Source organism: Schistocerca piceifrons, chromosome X (assembly GCF_021461385.2).
Source record: "Schistocerca piceifrons isolate TAMUIC-IGC-003096 chromosome X, iqSchPice1.1, whole genome shotgun sequence".
Lineage (NCBI taxonomy): Eukaryota > Metazoa > Arthropoda > Insecta > Orthoptera > Acrididae > Schistocerca > Schistocerca piceifrons.
In genome coordinates, this window is record NC_060149.1 from 402,937,141 (window position 1) to 402,956,900 (window position 19,760).

At 43.3% G+C, this 19,760-nt stretch overlaps 1 pseudogene; it reads right to left on the minus strand.

Moving 5' to 3' along the window:
• Positions 1-3,449: 3,449 nt before the first annotated feature.
• Positions 3,450-3,567, minus strand: LOC124723672 (annotated as a pseudogene).
• Between the last annotated feature and the right edge of the window lie 16,193 nt (positions 3,568-19,760).

The window sequence follows — 19,760 nt, forward strand, 5'->3', positions numbered from 1 at the left end:
AGAAAAGAAGAACGTATTTGGGCAGAAACCATTTAATCTTTTATCTTTGTATGCAACGTAAAGAAACATACCTGCATCATATACAATATATCTCAAGTGACAATGTAAATGTAATGTGCGATGGATCAGACATATATCAGGCAGCAGTATGCAGACTTTTGACAACTCTACCGTCCCTGTGAGTACAATTCACTGTCAGAAATTCGTGTTTTTTAAACTGAAAAGCGCGTTTTCTAAATAAAAAATTGTTATCATTAGCAAAAGACGTAAAATAGTCTACACTGTCTTTTGTCCATGAACAAGTGAGTAACGCAAAAACTGTTTTATTTGTATTCATCAGCAGTCGCAGCCCTTATAATGCCGTCTCTTACGAATGAAATATTCATATTTTTCTCTGCAGACACGGATCGGTATGAGGAAGAGCTTAATATCTAAGGAATGAAAGCATCAGGGAAGTCCCACGTTCTCTGTTCATCAACCGCTGTTTCGTTTCCCCTCGTTTCCCAATATCTGCCCCACCGAACAGCGGAATGTGAATGAATGCCACGACTTCACCTGCCGCTGCGGAAGTATGGCATTAGTTGTGTTGCCGCTGCCCGGCCGTCGCTTGGAGCAGCGCCGGGGGGGGGGGGGGGGGGGGTAGTTTTTGTGGGAGTGGGGCCGAGGCTGAGGCGGACCTGCGGGAGAGGTGACCTTCAGGCCAGGCCAGCCAGGGCTGCACAAAGCGCACACGCGCAAGCGCGCTGGCAACGCTGTGCTGGGTTGTCCAAAGTCCGCGGCCGTATTTATTACCGACAAGGCAATACAAAGTATTCTCCGCAGCTGTTACTTGAGTAAATGGACACTCCAAGTGACTGTCAAGCTGCTACACGGAAACAAACGGGAACTTTTTTCGTTGCTACTCACGACATTTCACTGACGATACGACGATCTTTGTCAATTCTGAGCGTTGAACGGAAGGCCGATTCGGCTGTGACCGTCGCAGACACACACACATACACTTTTCTAACCTGACCCATGACTTATCCAAATTACGGCAGCAAAAGCATGAAAAGCTACCCCTTAAGCTCTGTTAGGGAATTCTCAATCGCATTATTTCCCAGATTCTAAGTACGTCCTTACGGACAACAGCCTGGATGACACAACCACATTTGCATCTACACAGCATGATCCCGTACTGTATTGACAAAATTTCGACGGCATATAGGGAATACTTTGTGGGTAACTTGATATAAGCAACCTAAGATATTGCTTAGAAACAAACTTGTTTCATTGACTGACAGCATTTGCTGGTGACAATAGTAATGACCCCTAACTCCGACCTCCTTGCATTCAGTACTGGTCGGTTCGGTCTCGGGTGTGTTTTTCTGGCAGTGGTAATTATACGTTGACAACGATGAACAGTAGAGCAGTATGGATAAGTTTGCTAATGTAGAGTTGCTCGACAGGCACTTACTGAAAGCGGTGAAAGACCGACACAACGACTCTATACTGCGCCGATCTCGCAGCGAAAGCAGTACTTTCGCAACTGACGGCATTTGCATAATTTTGTTTTAGATGATTGTATATTACAGATATTTTCCTTATTGTGCGGTTATTTGCAAAGAAACAAAGGTATCTGGGGCTGCAAACCGAATAAATTGTAAGTCTTGATTATATCGACTCAACAGATACAACGGGTCCCTAATACCGGCCGGCTATAATTAAAGTGCAGCTACTCACAAAGGTCCAGCGTGGGGAGTAATTATCTTATGCCAGCGAAACGTCGTAGATATTCTGGAGCCGTGAATGCAAGAAAGACGTACAGAAATGTTTCCATATGTAACGGATCAGGAATGGGACATGGACAGAAAAGGTCAGACAAGTGAGAAAGGCGTAATGTTATTATTAACCACTGCTAACAAAATTTGTTCAGTGTGAGCACGGGAGAAGCAGGCGATATGCTGTACAGAGCCATATTTGCAACTGGTGGCCAAAATTGGAACTCATTTTTTTCCACATTAACGCATCAGCATATCTACCAAATTGCACTGTCATACGATAATTACAGCGCACACTCGACCTTCGTAAGTAGCTGCACTTTAATTTATTATAGCCAACAGGTACCAAAATAATCAGAAAACACCAGTGAAAACCTCTGAAAATTTGTCAGTGGAGTTCGGGTTCATCCTGCACATGTCCCCTGCGAACAAGTCCACCAGCGTGACGGAGGGTACTTTGTAACCAAAATTAGCGATTTTCTGTCCTATTAAATGCGTGTATTGCGTAAGGAAAAGATGAATGTCTGTTTGCCTCTATAAGCACCCAAATCTGTGTTATCTTAGTCTCATTTCCTCCGCTAGATGTAATATGTGGGAGAAGTGTCGTATAGTCTTCCTTCAATATCAGTTTTCTGAATTAAGCTATCAGTGTTTCGCAAGAACAATATCGCCTTCTTTCCAGAGATTCCCATTTATTTTTAGGAAGGGCAACATTTTCCAAAAAAAAAAAAAAAAAAAAAAATGGCTCTGAGCACTATGGGACTTAACTTCAGAGGTCATCAGTCCTCTAGAACTTAGAACTACTTAAACCTAACTAACTTAAGGACATCACACACATCCATGCCCGAGGCAGGATTCGAACCTGCGACTGTAGCGGTCGCGCGGTTCCAGAATGTAGCGCCTAGAACCGCTCGGTCACTCCGGCCGGCCAACATTTTCCAACTAGACTGTTATTAAATTTATTCATTCACCACGATCGCAATTTCGGCTTATTAGGCCATTTTCAAGCGATAGTTCACTAAGAAATGCGTCAATGCGTGCACAAAGCCGCTGTTCCCACAGCTCGCGCCGGCCGCGGTGGTCTCGCGGTTCTAGGCGCGCAGTCCGGAAACGCGCGACTGCTACGGTCGCAGGTTCGAATCCTGCCTCGGGCATGGATGTGTGTGATGTCCTTAGGTTAGTTAGGTTTAATTAGTTCTAAGTTCTAGGGGACTGATGACCACAGCTGTTAAGTCCCATAGTCCTCAGAGCCATTTGAACCATTTTTTGAACCCACAGCTCGCACCGTCCAGGACTGATTTTGTGAGCACGAGGATGAACTGCCACATTTCCCCTGGTTATCCCAGAGCTCATATTATTGAGCCTTTGTTGCCTACTTTGGAGAGAAAGGTGCGCGATCGCTATCCATCTCTATCATCGTTGCCTGGAGTTCCCACTATTTTGCAGGAAGAGTGGCATAAAAAACCAAAAGCTAAACTAAACTCCGCCCGAACAGGCCATGAAGTCCCAACAGTACCGACCTGCCGCCGTGTCATCCTCAGCCCACAGACGTCACTCCATGCGGATATAGAGGGGCATGTGGTCAGCACACCGCTCTCCCTCCCGTATGTCAGTTTACGAGACCGGAGCTGCTAGTTCTTAATCAAGTAGATCCTCAGTTTGCCTCACAAGGAGTGAGTGCACAGCGCTTGCCAACAGCGCTCGGCAGACCGGACGGTCACCCATCCAAGTGCTAGCCCAGCCCGAAAGCGCTTAACTTCGGTGATCTGACGGGAACCGGTGTTACTACTGCGGCAAGGCCGTTGGCAGAGTGGCATAAAAGTCCCTTGAAAACCGCACGAGTACTGTATTTATCCAACCCGAGACGACTGGAAGCTGTTTTGAATGCAATGCTAACGAGATTCCTACACCGTATGAGGCACGGTAATGTGTTTGCGTTGTTTCCATATTTTTGTCCATCCACTGCACGTCTTGTATGAATAAACGTCTACGGCGATTTGATCGAAAACGTATTCTGGCTAGTGACCACTCCCGCCGTTCACATTTGGCCACTTATCTAGTTTAGCGTCTCTTCGAATGGAATCGAACAAGTAAATTAAAGTCTCCCATTTTAATTTTATACAGTCATTATCCGTGACTGTAATAAATGAAGGTATGTAAATATGCTAATGGCCTTGTCTCAATAGTTTTTGTCTTTACGTGTGTATGAGTTAATATTTTTGTGAACGAAGGCGATTTTTGCACTCACACAAATTCGATTTTCTTAACAGAATGCCACTCACACACACCATATTATGGTGCACTCGGCAACATATGCAATATTTGTGGTCGACATGTATTAATTACACAATATGGTCGCAGACCCGGATCTGGAGCCGGCCGGGGTGACCTAACGGTTCTAGGCGCTACAGTCTGGAACCGCGCGACCGCTACGGTCGCAGGTTCGAATCCTGCCTCGGGCATGGATGTGTGTGATGTCCTTAGGTTAGTTAGATTTGAGTAGTTCTAAGTTCTAGGGGACTGATGACCTCAGAAGTTAAGTCCCATAGTGCTCAGAGCCATTTGAACCAGATCTGGAGGGAGGGGGGGGGAGGGGGAGGCAAATTGGGATATCGGCCCCGTGGGGCAATTTCAGGGGGCGCAAAATTCATATTCTTGAACATAAAAATATCTTGTTTCACCAAACTCCTGGCATCCAGCGCACTTTGTCTATCGATATTATTTTGAAACGCATTTCTATTGGTTTATGAACGTTTTCGAACACATTCTAAGTTGATTTCTAAGCGAAAAGATCTTTTACAATGTAATACAGACCTAATCTTTGCTTCAGTATGACAGGTCTTGCCGTTTACTGTTTACTTATGCGATTTTAAAAAGTATGACAAAGGTAACGATCGCTCCAGGTGTGAAGTTTACAGTGTAATACGGTTTCTGAACGGAAAAAGGTCCGCCCTACCGCAAATCACAGGCAGATAACCGAAGTGTATGAAAATGTGATGAATGATGCTTCATTTCAAAATGAGTGCAGTGTGTTTAACAGCGTACCAAAGAATATTCATCACGAAGAGCGATCGGGCCGGTCTTCAGGTGAGACTGGTGAACTCAAATCAAGGATTGAGGAAAGGATTCAACTGGCTAGACGTTTCTCTATTGCTGGACTGAGTTCTAGAAAAGTGTGTCCAGGCGGTTCCTCGATTTATGACAGATGAACACAAAATACGAGGGCGTGTTGGAAAGTAATGCCTCCGAACTTTTCTATGCAAAAATTCTTAAAGCTTTTTAAATAAAACAAACGTTATTAACATTCTACATCGTTATTCTCCGTGTATACATATTTGCAGTCCTCTGCCACTAGAGTGCTCTGAATTGTAGCCTGTAACTTGACGCTGTGTAACGTAAGTATGACGGTGCGTGAGAAACGGCGTGCTGTAATCGAGTTTCGAATTCGAAAATTTCTTCCACACGTGGAGCACCCTCTCCTTCAGCATGACAATGCTAGACGGCTGCGACATCTGCAACAACCTGACGCCTTGTGTTCATATTCATCGATCATCCTCCAAACGACTCCCGACTTGACCCCATCCGATTTTCATCTGTTTCTAAAAATTAAAGAACACTTTCGAGGACTTCACTATGGTAGTGATGAAGCGGTGCAAGCACAGACGAGGTTGTGGCTCCGTAAAAAAAGTCAAACAATCCATAGTGACAGAATCAACAAACTTGTATCATCGAATACATTTCTCAATGTATTCGTCGCCATCGTGACTATGTTGAGCAATAAATATGTAGACGTGAAGAATAAAGATGTAGAATGTTAATAAAGTTTTTTTTCATTTAAAAATCTCTCAGAGTTTTCACATAAAGAATTTAGAGGCATTACTTTTCAGGAAACCTACGAATGAACGAATGGCAACTGCGTTAACTTTGCTCACTCGGAGCGACTAGGATGGCGAGGAGTTTTTGAAACACATTGTTACTGGTGACGATATTTGTGTTACGCATGAAAGTCCAGAAACAAAGCGCCAGCAAATGAAATGGCATCATTCAGGATCCCCAGCAAAATCAAAAACAGCCAAAAAATTCTGGGCAACAGAAAGTTCACAGCCACAATTATTTCGAGATCAAAACGGCGTCCCACTGTCAGGCCATTCACCTACTACACGGCATAGTTCAAAGCAAACGGCGTGGTTTATTGTCCTGCGGCATTTTACGATAAGCCTCACTCACATTCTGCCTGCGTTGAAGAAGGCTTTGCTTTTTTGAATATTCTTCTCATAGCCTTGACTTGCCCATAGTGATCGAGTATTGGTGGTGAAGTGGGGATGGGGGGGAGGGGGCGGAAAGCACTACGGGAAGGACAACGAACTGAATCAGGCCGTTTAACAACTTGACGGAAACTGAGTATGCAGAAGCCATAACGAAGCTTGTGGAAAGCTACAACAAATGTTTAAATTTGAACGGCAGCTACGTAGAAAAATAGCTAATACACTAAAATATGTTGTAATATAAGATTTCTTATATTATCTTGAATAGGAACATCTGGGGAAGCAAACGTTCTTTACTTTGAGAATGGCCCTCGTATGTTGTTGCTTACCGTCAAGCTGTCTACAATGTTTTCTTCATTTTTGGTGCTGAACCGGAGTGTTCCATTAACAGTTGTCCAGGGAGAGTGGGTGAACCGGGAATGCCCCGCCAGCCGAATTTCTCCGCGTACAGCCTACTTGCTAGCTTGTGCCGCTAGGGCGAGAGGGGAACATGCGACCGATTCACACTAACGTCAGTCTCAGGTGTTGTCACCTTCAAATGGTGTTGTGTTCTCAAACATGTCAGGCTGCGCGTCACTCCCTCCCCCAGTGTGATGTAGCGCCGGTGTCCGGACATTTGCGAATGCGGACATTTGCGACCCCGGACATTGCGGTTTTACCTGCTCCGAAGGGTTAGGTACCCTTTCCTCCTCCTCCACCCCGACCGCCCGGTCCCTGGAATTCCCCTGGACGGAGTTCAGCCACGTGCCGTTTTACCTGCTCCGGAAGGGTAAATCCGCGCTGGTCGCAACACAAGTCCTTATGCTAACTTTGCTGCCGAAGTTTCTAGTCTGACCGTCAGTAAGGAAGTTATTCCAACGACCAAGGGCAGGCCTTGTGCTCATTATAGTGGTTACGCGTATCGTAAAGTGAAGGAATCTAAAGAAGGTGTTGTTACGTGAGTGTGCTTACGACAAAAATCGGATCATTCGAAGAATGGAGACATGTTTAACGTATCAGAACGTATCTGTAGACCTCCTGTTGATGCAGCTCCGGAAGTGAAGAAGCAAGTGGAGAGGACGAACAGGAGAACTCGAGGGAGGAGGGAGGAGGAAAGTGGTGTTTAACGTCCCGTCGACAACGAGGTCATTAGAGACGGAGCACAAGCTCGAATTAGGGAACCATCCCGGCATTTGCCTGGAGTGATCTAGGGAAATCACTGAAAACCTAAATCAGGATGGCCGGACGCGGGAGGAGAACTCGAGAAGAAAATACGCAGTTATCCGAGATATACGTGGATGAAACGGGAAATCTTCGTAAAAAGGGTTGTGACTTTGTTACAGCGATGCCTAACCCCGAATCTCTGTACATGACCTTGCATCATCAGCGGAGTCAAGCGCAGAGGAACCGACAAGAACCCAAGAACTCTTATGAAATTGATCTTCATGAAGATCTCTTAAAAATGGGAGATAGCAGTAGTTTTCTTCTATAAGACGAAAGATTGAGAGGATAATCATCTTTAGTGCAAACTAAGGAAAAGGAGCTCGGGTGAAATAAGTGGATGTTATTTCCATGTGAAGAAAGGTTTATGGAGAAGACTTCAAGATCTCGGTCTAACTGAGGATTACCGCCAGAACGAAGATTTAAGACTTTGACTCAGCATATATGGAGCACTGGCATTTGTAGAGTCGGAGGACGTAAGAAACGGTTGCACGAGCTCCTGATAATGAACTGCTCTCTGAAATTTTTGATTACTTTGTGGACAGCTGGCTACAAATTGAGGATACCCCCATAGCTGGAACTGCTACGAAAAAAGACGCCGAACGACGAATGCTGTTGAAGGGTGGCACAATAAAATAAATAATATTATTTGAAACCCTCACATTAGAATCGATTATTCGGTGGAGTGCTTGAAGAAGGAAGCGGAACTCACAAACTGCATGTACATGAAGTTGGAGATGAATCTTGAAGCGAAGAAGAGGAAGAAGAAATACTTGAAACTGGACGACAGGATAGAGAGAACCGTAAAAACTCATGAAGAGACTGGCAACATTAGTCCCTGCTTGAAAGCCATGTCCCATATTCAGAAAAATGGACAAAATGAAGTTAAAAAGTAACGTATTAAAAATCTATGAAGACAACTGAGTCCTCGCAGGTTATTTAATTAAAATTATTAAATGTATTTAAGCACCATTATTAATTAAGTTATTCCTCTGACAGTATCAGAGGAATTAAAACGATTTTCCCTTATTTTCGTCGCAGTCGTTTCCGGATCAGGATTCTTTACCTGAAATTGATACATATGCCCTTTTCCATCATTCCTGGAAGTTAGTGACATCATCATGAAAACATGTTTTTTCAACATTAAAAAGAATACACATATACAGATTGAAACAAGACTCCTCCGACAATCTTTCAGAGGATGTTCAGGAATATCTTCTGAGTTCTTTGGTTTAAAGCAGTGGTTCTGTCCTTCTCGACTCCCTTGACCTGAACATAAATACCCGCGGCTCCTTTCACACATGACTTCCGACTCGGAGTGTGGGGTAAATAAACTTAAGTTAAAAAAAGGAATACGAGTAGTTATTTCTTTATTAACTATTGACATAACGTATTTTTATTAAGTTTTAATGTTATTACATCTTATTCTTGCAACGGAATTAATGGGCAGGATGAGTATGCTTCTTCGTCAACAGTTCTTAGAATGAAATTTTCATTCCACAGAGTCGAGTGTGCGCTGATATGAAACTTCCTGGCAGAGTAATACTGTGTGCCGGACCGAGACTCGAACTCGGGACCGTGGTCTTTCGCCGGCGAGTGTTCTACCATCTGAGCTACCCAAGCACGACTCACGATCCCTCCTCACAGCTTTAATGCCGCCAGTACCTTGTCTCCCATCTTTCAAACTTCACAGAAGTTCTCCTGCAGACCTTGCAGAACTAGCTGGTATAATATCAGGGCACACTCCGCTACAGATGCGAAGGATATTATTTTACAAGCTGCTCTGGACGTGGTATTTATTGCCAAACAACTGCAAGCTATATCGAGTATTTTTCCTTAATCTTTCTTCTAAGATAAGACGTAGGGTCAGTATTGCCTCACGTGTTCCAACATTTCTACGGAATCCAAACTGATCTTCCACGAGGTCGGCTTCTACCATCTCTTTTTTATCTCATTTTTTATTCTGGAAATGCCGGTTTCGCTGCCGGTTTTCATCTTCCTCCTTTGTCAGGTTGCTACTTTCTGGAAATGTTTGTTAATGTAAACAAAGTAATCTTGTGCTATGTAAAGGAAAAGCAGTATTATTGGAGTGACAGTAAGTTATTCATTTCCTTTGTTTAATTAAAGAGAAGCATTTTTGTTTTTCACTAGATCTAAAGAGGGGTACTTAAATGCTGATATACTTTCTGAATTAGTAAAATCTAACTGCGTGACTACGTCTCACTATCCTGCGTAGCTAAGTTGTAAATTGAGGGCTCTCGTAAGTAATCAACGGTTTCTGACAAAACAAGAATTCTGTGAATAAGTATGTTTTCTCATTGGGGAGTTTTATAGCTATTGGGATTCTCCAAAGTGTTAAAGAACACAATTAGATTCCATCAGTGAGCACTACGCCAATTTTTTGTCCACGATGCGCCTGGTCCAGGTGGATGTAATAAAACAGTTCCGCAGCCATGAATTAGTGTGGATTGTTAAACATCTTTTCGTGAACGACGGACCGTCATCCTTCCTATTGCGAGTCCATTGTGCTAACCATTGCACCACATCTCTCGGTCCAGAATCGACAGTAGCATGTTAATTCGGCCAATCAAATGGCTTTAAGAACAATGGGACTTAACATCTGAGGTCATCAGTCCCCTAGACTAATACTAACGCGAATTCTTTACAGACGAATGGAAAAACTGGTAGAGCACTTGCCCGTGAAAGGCAAACCTACGTTTCTAGCATTTGTAGACTTTGAGAAAGCTTTTGACAATGTTGACTGGAATACTGTCTTTCAAATTGTGAGGGTGGCAGGGGTAAAATACAGGGACCGAAAGGCTATTTACAATTTGTACAGAAACCAGATGGCAGTTTTAAGAGTCGAGGGACATGAAAGGGAAGCAGTGGTTGGGAAGGGAGTGAGACAGGGTTGTAGCCTCTCCCCGATGTTATTCAATCTGTGTATTGAGCAAGCAGTAAAAGAAACAAAAGAAAAGTTTGGAGTAGGTATTAAAGTCCATGGAGAAGAAATAAAAAACTTTGAGGTTCGCCGATGACATTGTAATTCTGTCAGAGACAGCAAAGGACTTGGACGAGCAGTTGAACGGAATGGACAGTGTCTTGAAAGGAGGATATAAGATGAACATCAACAAAAGCAAAACGAGGATAATGCAATGTATTCGAATTAAGTCGGGTGATGCTGAGGGAATTAGATTAGGACACGAGACACTTAAAGTAGTAAAAGAGTTTAGCTATTTGGGGAGCAAAATAACTGATGATGGTCGAAGTAGAGAGGATATAAAATGTAGACTGGCAATGGCAAGGAAAGCGTTTCTGAATAAGAAAAATTTGTTAACATCGAGTATAGATTTAAATGTCAGGAAGTCGTTGTGTGGAGTTTAGCCATGTATGGAAGTGAAACATGGACGATAAATAGTTTGGACACGAAGAGAATAGAAGCTTTCGAAATGTGGTGCTACAGAAGAATGCTGGAAATTAGATGGGTAGATCACATAACTAATGAGAAGGTATTGAATAGAATTGGGGAGAAGAGGAGTTTGTGGCACAACTTGACAAGAAGAAGGGATCGGTTGGTAGGACATGTTCTGAGGCATCAAGGGATCACCCATTTAATATTGGAGGGCAGCGTGGAAGGTAAAAATCGTAGAGGGAGACCAAGAGATGAATACACTAAGCAGATTCAGAAGGATGCAGGGTGCAGTAGGTACTGGGAGATGAAGAAGCTTGCACAGGATAGAGTAGCATGGGGAGCTGCATCAAACCAGTCTCAGGACTGAAGACCACAACAACAAGTACATGGTGCACCGTTAATATGTAAGATGAAAGAAGAACCTTTGCACGAATCGTAAGCTGTTTAGTGAAGGTCGTTTTTCTTCTGTCATTTCTTTTGACTTGTAGGAAAAGTAAACGCGTCGCTTTGTTTACCAAACTACCATGATTTGACACAAAATATCTTTTTATTTTATTAGCAAGCATGATTTTAGTAGTTAGGAGTTCGAAATAAATGACACTGACCGTTGGCCAGTTCCAACGCAAAACCGAAATTCAATTAACTGTCGCTATACTTTCAGCATTATCATCTATTCTTGTCTTCAGAGCTCCGTGATAGATTTGAAACATCACGTTTAGTACTTACGTTTAAAAATTTCTCATTTCTGGCAGAGAAATACAAAGCTTAGAAGAGAAACAGCAATTAAGACGATCTGTTTCCAAGAAAACTAACCTTCAAGCTGAGCGTTGAGATTACTGCCCTCTATCCACGGTCTGTTTGAAGGTAACAATCATCGGTGCGTCTTTCAGCAAGACAGTGCGCCAAGTCACACCACGAAAATCAATAATAAATGGTTCAAAGGCTATCAAATTTATGCGCTGCCAAGTAACTTGTAACTATATGAAATAGTTGGCTTACGAGTATTTTGTGTGATTTTTCTTAAAAAAATTAACCAGACTTTTGTATTTCAACTTTAATTTTCAAGTAGTGGACATTAAGATATTTTTTTCTGAAAATTTGTAGTGAATTACATTGTACACTTAAGAGACAAAGAAACTGGTACACCTGCCTAATATCGTGTTGGGCCCCAGTCAGTACGCAGAAGTGCCGCAACACGACGTGGCATGGACTCGACTAAAGTCTGAAGTAGTGCTGGAGGGAAATGACACAATGAATCCTGCAGGGCTGTCCATAAATGAGTAAGAGTACGAGAGGGTGGAGATTTCCTCTGAACAGCACGCAGCAAGACATCCCAGATATGCTCAATAATGTTCATGTTTGGGGAGTTTGGTGGGCAGAAGAAGTGTTTAACCTCAGAAGAGTGTTCCTGGATCCAAACTGTAGCAATTCTGGACGTGTGGGGTGTCGCATTGTCCTGATGGAATTGCCCAAGTCCGTCGGAATAAACCATGGACATGACTGGATGTTGATGATCAGACAGGATGCTTACGTACGTGTCACCTGTTAGAGTCGTATGTAGACGTTTTAGGGGTCCCAAATCACTCACACCATTACAGAGCCTCCACCAACTGTTGACATGCAGGATCCATGGATTCACGAAGGTATCTCCATACCCGTACACGTCCATCTGCTCGATACGATCTGAAACGAGACTCGTCCGACAAGGCAACATGCTTCTAGTCATCAACAGTTCAATATCGGTGTGGACGGGTCCAGGAGGGGTGTGGAGCTTTGTGTCGTGCAGTCATCAAGGGTATACGAGTGGGCCTCTGGCTTCGAAAGCCCATATCGATGATGTTTCGTTGAATGTTTCTCACGCTGACACTTGTTGATGCCCCAGTATCGAAATCTGCAGCAATTTGCTGAAGGGTTGTACTTCTGGCACGTTGACCGATTCTACTTAGTCGTCATAAGTCCCGTTCTTGCAGAATCTTTTTCCAGCCGCAGCGATGTCGGAGATTTGATGTTTTACCGGATTCCTGATATTCACGGTACACTCGTGAAATGGTCGTACCGCAGAATTCCCACTTCATCGCTACTCGCTACCTCGGAGATGCTGTGTCCCATCGCTCGTGCGCCGACTATAACATCACGGTCAAACTCACTTAAATATTGATATCCTGCAATTGTAGCAGCAGTAACCGATCTAACAACTGCGCCAGACACATGTTGTCTTATATAGGCGTTGCCGACCGCAGCGCCGTATTCTGTCTGTACTTGAATACGCATGCTTATACCAGATTCTTTGGCGTTTTAGAGTACATTTAAACTAAAACGAACTCCTGAATGCAATATTCAAGGAATCTCTACAAAGTGTCCAGAACTGGTGGCACTACTCTATCTGTGTTGCACTGAAAATAGCACAATATAGTGCAAATGTCGATGGTATGTGCTGCGTGTCTTCTTTCTACCTCGTTGCCCTGAAGTTTGCATTCAGCAAAGCTCTCTTCTGTCTAGGGTTTCATTTTCCAGCAGTGTTAGTTGTGCGTTAACATGGTCCACAGCAGTGCCATGGATAGCTTTACTGATCAAGAGTTGGCCGATATGCTTCCTGTATACGGATTCACTGAATGCAGTGGAAGAGCGACACTGCGACACTGTGATGAAGTTGTCACTCACCGATGGCAACCACGTCACGGTACTTTTGCATCTGTATATACGCGCTGTCGAGAAATTGGATCCTTCCGTTTTGGAATTCAAGGTACTGGCTGTGTGAGATACCCTAGAACACCCGATATGAAAAAAAAAAAAAAATATAAACTCTGTTTGTGACAATACTGCCTCAAGTAGTCGGCGCGTCACCCGAGCTCTGAACACAAGCCAATCACCTGTGCTGAGAGACTTACATTAACAACAATGTCACTCGTATCATCCACAGAAGGTGCATTCATTGCAGCTAGCAGAGTTCCCATTTCGAGTGATGTACAGAAAATCCCGATATTTCTACTATCTTGTGTTACAAGAGAGGGCATGTTCAACGGTAGGAACAGCCATGTAAGGGCTGACGAAAATCCATGCACACTGGTGTGCGATCCTGTCAACAGACATATTCGTTTTGTAAATAAAAACAGCCTTTTTCTTGCTGCAATGTGGATTTATTTGTTCCAGATCCGTTTCACCTTTTACTTTAAGACATCTTCAGTGAAATCTAGAATGATGCAGTTTTGTTTTGATATGCGATCTTCGTTGATTATCAAACAGTTCATGTCTTGTTTCTTACTTACTTTTACTTACTGTGTCTTTTTTTCTTACAGTTATTTGTGTGTTGGGCTAGCATCTGCGTTTCCTCTCACCTGGTCACATGCTGGAGATCGCACTATAACTTCAGTTATAAACCAGAAGCACATTTTCAAGTTACGATTTTGACATGAGAGGAAATGAGGATGCCAGCCAGAAAGTCGAATAACTGGAAGTAATTAGTTAGTTACGTACAGAACAAGATGTGAAATGTTTTATATCTACGAATATCGCATATTAGAACAAAATTGTATCATTCTAGATTCCATTGAAGGTGTTTGGAAGTAAAAGGTGAAAGCGTGTGGTACAAAGAAAAGGCGGTTTCTTACTGCGGATGATGGCCACACAAATAAATTTAGTATCAACAGACTTTTGCTACCGATGTATGGACCGATATTGTCAATGATTTTGTGATAGGTTCTTACTTAACTCCTGATACACTGAACGGGATGCATGGGCTGGTATTATCAACGATTTTGTGGGCATGGTCTGGTATTGTCAACGATTTTATGATGGGAACTTACTTAATTCCTGATATACTGAACGGAGTCGTGAAAAAAAAGTTTCCTTTGACATGTTATGTGCCATTGACAATTCGTCGGCTTATGTGGTTTCAACATGACGGGGCACACTTTGCACTCGGATGTTAGGAACAACAATGCAGTACCGACTAGAAGACTACAGATTAGTTGCGGTGGTCCTGTTGGGTCACCAGACAAGAAGCCAATGGACTTCTTCTTGTGGGGGCGTATGAAGAGAGCCTAGTTTACAAGACTCTGATCGATTTTCGCACGGGCCTGGTTGTTAAGATTAACGTAATCGCAGAAGTAGTACGCCAAACTCCTGGAATTCTTCAGCCGGTCGAAGAGTCGATCCTGGGTCGCTGTACACCCTGTCGTCATAATGATGGTCGAAAGTTTGAACAGTACCTGTCAGGGAACACTTCTGCGTTTGTTGCGTACAGTACTTTACGTTGAGAGAATAGATTGAACACATTGTGTGCTTCATTTGATGGTTGTTGCATTACTATGTGTTGTGGGTTCTACGTTTTGGTTATTGCATATTACAGGCTTTTTCATTTTTGTGAAGGTTTTTTCACAGAAACCAGGGTAATACATAATAATTGCATTATTACTTTGTAACAAGCCAGCTGCGACTTGGTCCCTCATACCAGGTAAAGAAACTTAGCTAGTAATTACATGTGCACTCATTGCATTAGAAATTAAAGCATACCACTATTACTATCATACATATGTCGACATGGTATGTAGTTTCCACATGCATATGTTCTGCATGCTCGCTTCATACCTTTAAAACATAGCGAACAATTACTGCATTTATCCCCTTTCTCACTAAAACAATTTCGGAAAGTGTCAAGCATACTGCCATCTGTCGCCCTTTTCATAAGCTCTTTAATGAATGTTTTGATTGGCCGAATACGGTCACCGGTTCGAATCGTGCCTTGGGCATGGATGTGTGTGATGTCCTTAGGTTTAAGTAGTTCTAAGTGTAGGGGACTGATGACCTCAGATGTTAAGTCCCATAGTTCTTAGAGCCATTTGATTGGCCGAATAAACACGCTACTGTCGATTCTGGACCGAGCGATGTGGTGCAACGGTTAGCACAATGGACTCCCAGAAGGAAGGATGACGGTTCGAATCCCTGTCCGCCCATCCAGATCTGGGTTTTCCGTGATTTCCCTAAATCGCTTAAGTCGAATGCCGGGAGGGTTCCTTTGAAAGGACACGGCTCATTCCCTTCCTCATCCTTGCCTATTCCGAGCTTGTTCTCCGTCTCTAATGACCTCGTCGTCGACGGCACGTTAAACACTCATCTTGTTTCCTTCCTTTTTCGATTCTGGAAATGCCGGTTTCGCTGCCGGTTCTCATCTTCCTCCTTTGTCAGGTTGCTACTTTCTCGAAATGTTTGTTCATATAAACAAAGTAATCTTGTGCAATGTAAAGGAAAAACAGTATTATTGGAGTGACAGTAAATTATTCATTTCCTTCGTTTAATTAAAGAGAAGCATTTTTGTTGTTCACTAGAGGGGTAGATAGGGGTACATAAAAGCTAATATACTTTCTGAGTTAGTAAAATCTAACTGCGTGACTACGTCTCACTATCCTGCGTAGCTAAGTTGCAAAATTGAGGGCTCTCGTAAGTAATCAACGGCTTCTGACAAAACAAGAATTCTGTGAATAAGAATAAGTATGTGTTTTCATTGGGGAGTTTTATAGCCACTGGGATTCTCCAAAGTGTTAAAGAACACAATTAGATTCCATCAATGAGCACTACGCCAATTTTTGTCCACGGTGCGTCTGTTCCAAGTGAATGTAATAAAACAGTTCCGCAGCCATGAATTAGTGTGGACTGTTGAACATCTTTTCGTGAACGATGTCTTCCTCCTCCTTGCCTTCTCCGTTAGGGATTCACAGACACCCACAAGGAAGTCGAACTCTTTTTTATTAAGTCTACATCTATACCTACATGATTACTCTTCAGTTTATACTTGAGTGTTTGACAGACCATATCTATCGTTACGGTCTGGAATACCACGTGGTAAAAAAAATGGTTCAAATGGCAATGAGCACTATGAGACTTAACATCTGAGGTCATCAGTCCCCTAGAACTTAGAACTACTTAAATCTAACTAACCTAAGAACATCACACACATCCATGCCTGAGGCAGGATTCGAACCTGCGTCCGGAGCGGTCGCGCGGTTCCAGACTGAAGCGCCTAGAACCGCTCGGTCACACTGGCCGTTACCACGTGGTAAAAATGAGCACCTACATCATTCCTGCGAGCTCTGATTTTTCTTACTTTATTATGGTGATCTTTTCTCCTTGTGTAGGAGAGTCAACAAAATATTTTTGGCAATCGGTGGAGGAAGTTAGTGACTGAAATTTCTTGGAAATATCTCGCCGCAACGGAGGACGCCATTGTTTTAATTGCTTCCACCCCAACTCCTTTAATATATCTCTGGCACGCTATGCCCTGTTTCGTGACAGTCCAAGATGCTACTCCAGGCGGGTGTAAAATGAATGTGCGCAACGGAAAATACTGAACGCGAAAATCAAGATTTGGCCCTGTCTGACTACCACCTGAAGCAGATCTTAGGCTCTCTTAAGTGTGATATTATTTCCTCCTTCTTGCTCTTTAACATATACATCACAGTAGAAACATAAATGAATGATTAAGGAAACTAGTAACTACTAAATGATAAATGTTATTTTTGATTATACATTTATTGTAGATTAAAAAACCCTTTATATTACAAATTTTTATATTTCCTAACTAATATTACTGATCAATTGCCCAAATCTGCCAGTTTTTATGGCTACACGACCTAATATAAATAACGGGAGATGACTGACATCATCTACGTACCAAACACTAGAAAACACTGCTTTCAAAGATGATCAACAGTGGTGTGCAACCTCGGTGGAAATAAAACTTACCTGATAACAGCTGTTTAGCCTTATTGCCCTAATAAGCCGAAGCAATTAGCATTATCACTGTATGTACTGAGTCCGGTGCGTCTGAGTGGTGGTTCTCGTACACGTCTGCGACGACGGAACAACTCCAGCCACTAAATATAAAAACAACTCATCCAAACACTAGGATGTCAGAAGATAGTCCTCTGACTAGTATAATCTAATACTGTCTTCTCGTCTCTGTATTCTACAGACGACGAACGCGAACTCCCAGCCACAAGGACGGAATTCAGATAACGCCTCTACGTGAGTATAGAAAGAAGAAGTGCTCTCAATCACTGAACGCTGCGTACTCAACGACGACTCCCTGCCCGGACGCGAAGTCCAGAATCGTATCAATTCGCAACAGTACAATGCCTAACCGTTCTAACTATAAAATCTCCTGAGAGCAAATACAGCAAGTCCGTTTGTACCAACAAAAGCTGATACTGAGCGACCGTCAAACATGGGCGCTCAAAACGGAAGTACTCTTCCTCTCCACCGCTGGTCTCCCAACAAAGCTCGGCTCCCCTCCTTCATAAAAGCAGAAGGCGAATCTTATTCTCGAAACCACGGAATATTCTCCCTCTCTACAGAGTCTTCCCAACGGCGACCAACCATGTTTTAGTCTTTTGTCGTCCAGCGCGGAAAGTTTGCGAGGAAATACCCGTTAATTAGGAATTCATACAATGGTACGCTTCTCAGAGTAAAAATCCACTGAAATAACCCAGCCTGCATGATTTCCAAGGTAACACTTCCTCTTACCTCTCTGCTGCGTCCAAAATTTTCAGAGTTTCCGAAGTACCGGGTGATCAAAAAGGCAGTATAAATTTGAAAACTGAATAAATCATGGAATAATATAGATAGAGAGGTACAAATTGACACACATGCTTGGAATGACATGGGGTTTTATTAGAACCAAAAAAATACAAAAGTTCAAAAAATGTCCGACAGATGGCGCTTCATCTGATCAGAATAGCAATAATTAGCATAACAAAGTAAGACAAAGCAAAGATGATGTTCTTTACAGGAAATGCTCAATATGTCCACCATCATTCCTCAACAATAGCTGTAGTCGAGAAATAATGTTGTGAACAGCACTGTAAAGCATGTCCGGAGTTATGATGAGGCATTGGCGTCGGATGTTGTCTTTCAGCATCCCTAGAGATGTCGGTCGATGACGATACACTTGCGACTTCAGGTAACCCCAAAGCCAATAATCACACGGACTGAGGTGTGGGGACCTCGGAAGCCAAGCATGACGAAAGTGGCGGCTGAGCGCACGATCATCACCAAACGACGCGCGCAAGAGATCTTTCACGCGTCTAGCAATATGGGGTGGAGCGCCATCCTGCATAAACATCGTACGTTCCAGCAGGTGTTTATCAGCCAGGCTGGGGATGATGCGATTCTGTAACATATCGGCGTACCTCTCACCAGTCACAGTAGCAGTTACAAAACCAGAATCACGCATTTCCTCGAAGAAAAAAGGCCCGATAACGGTAGATGTGGTAAATCCAACCCACACCGTGACTTTCTCGTCGTGCAATGGAGTTTCCACGACAGTTCTAGGATTTTTGGTAGCCCAAATTCTGCAGTTGTGGGCGTTGACAGACCCTCAGAGCGTGAAATGAGCTTCGTCGGTCCATAGCACGCTACTCAACCAATCGTCATCTTCCGCCACCTTTTGAAACGCCCACACCGCAAATGCCCTCCGCTTCACTAAATCGCCAGGTAACAGTTCACGATGCCGATGGATTTTGTACGGATAGCATCGGAGGGTACGCCTCAGTGCCAACCAAACAGTTGTGTATGGAATGCCGGTGCGACGTGCGAGTGACGAGCGCTGACTTCCCCGTGCATAGACGAACCCGGTACAGTCTCCATTTCTTCCTGAATTGTCTCAGTAGCATTACGCCTTGTGCTCGGTCGGCCACTACGGGGTCTATCGTCTAAACAACCCCTGGCTTCGAACTTCGAAATCATTCTCGCCACAGCTGCATTTTTCAACGGACTTTTACCCGTTCGAATCCCCTTCCTATGGCGATAGGATCGTAACGCTGAACAAGCACATTCCCCATTCTGATAATACAGCTTCACTAAAAGCGCCTTTTCAGGTAACGTCAACATGCTGCGACTGCTGGCGCATCTGATTTCTCTCTCATTACAGCTCCTTTTATACACGATTGTCATGCGCAGTCACTGACGTTTTACTGTCCAGCGCCATCTGTCGGACATTTTGTGAACTTTTTTTTGTTCTAATAAAAACCCATCCCATTCCAAGCATGTGCGTCAATTTTTACCTCTCTATCTACATTATTCCGTGGTTTATTAAGTTTTATTATCCGGGTACCCTTGCGGCCCCGCTAC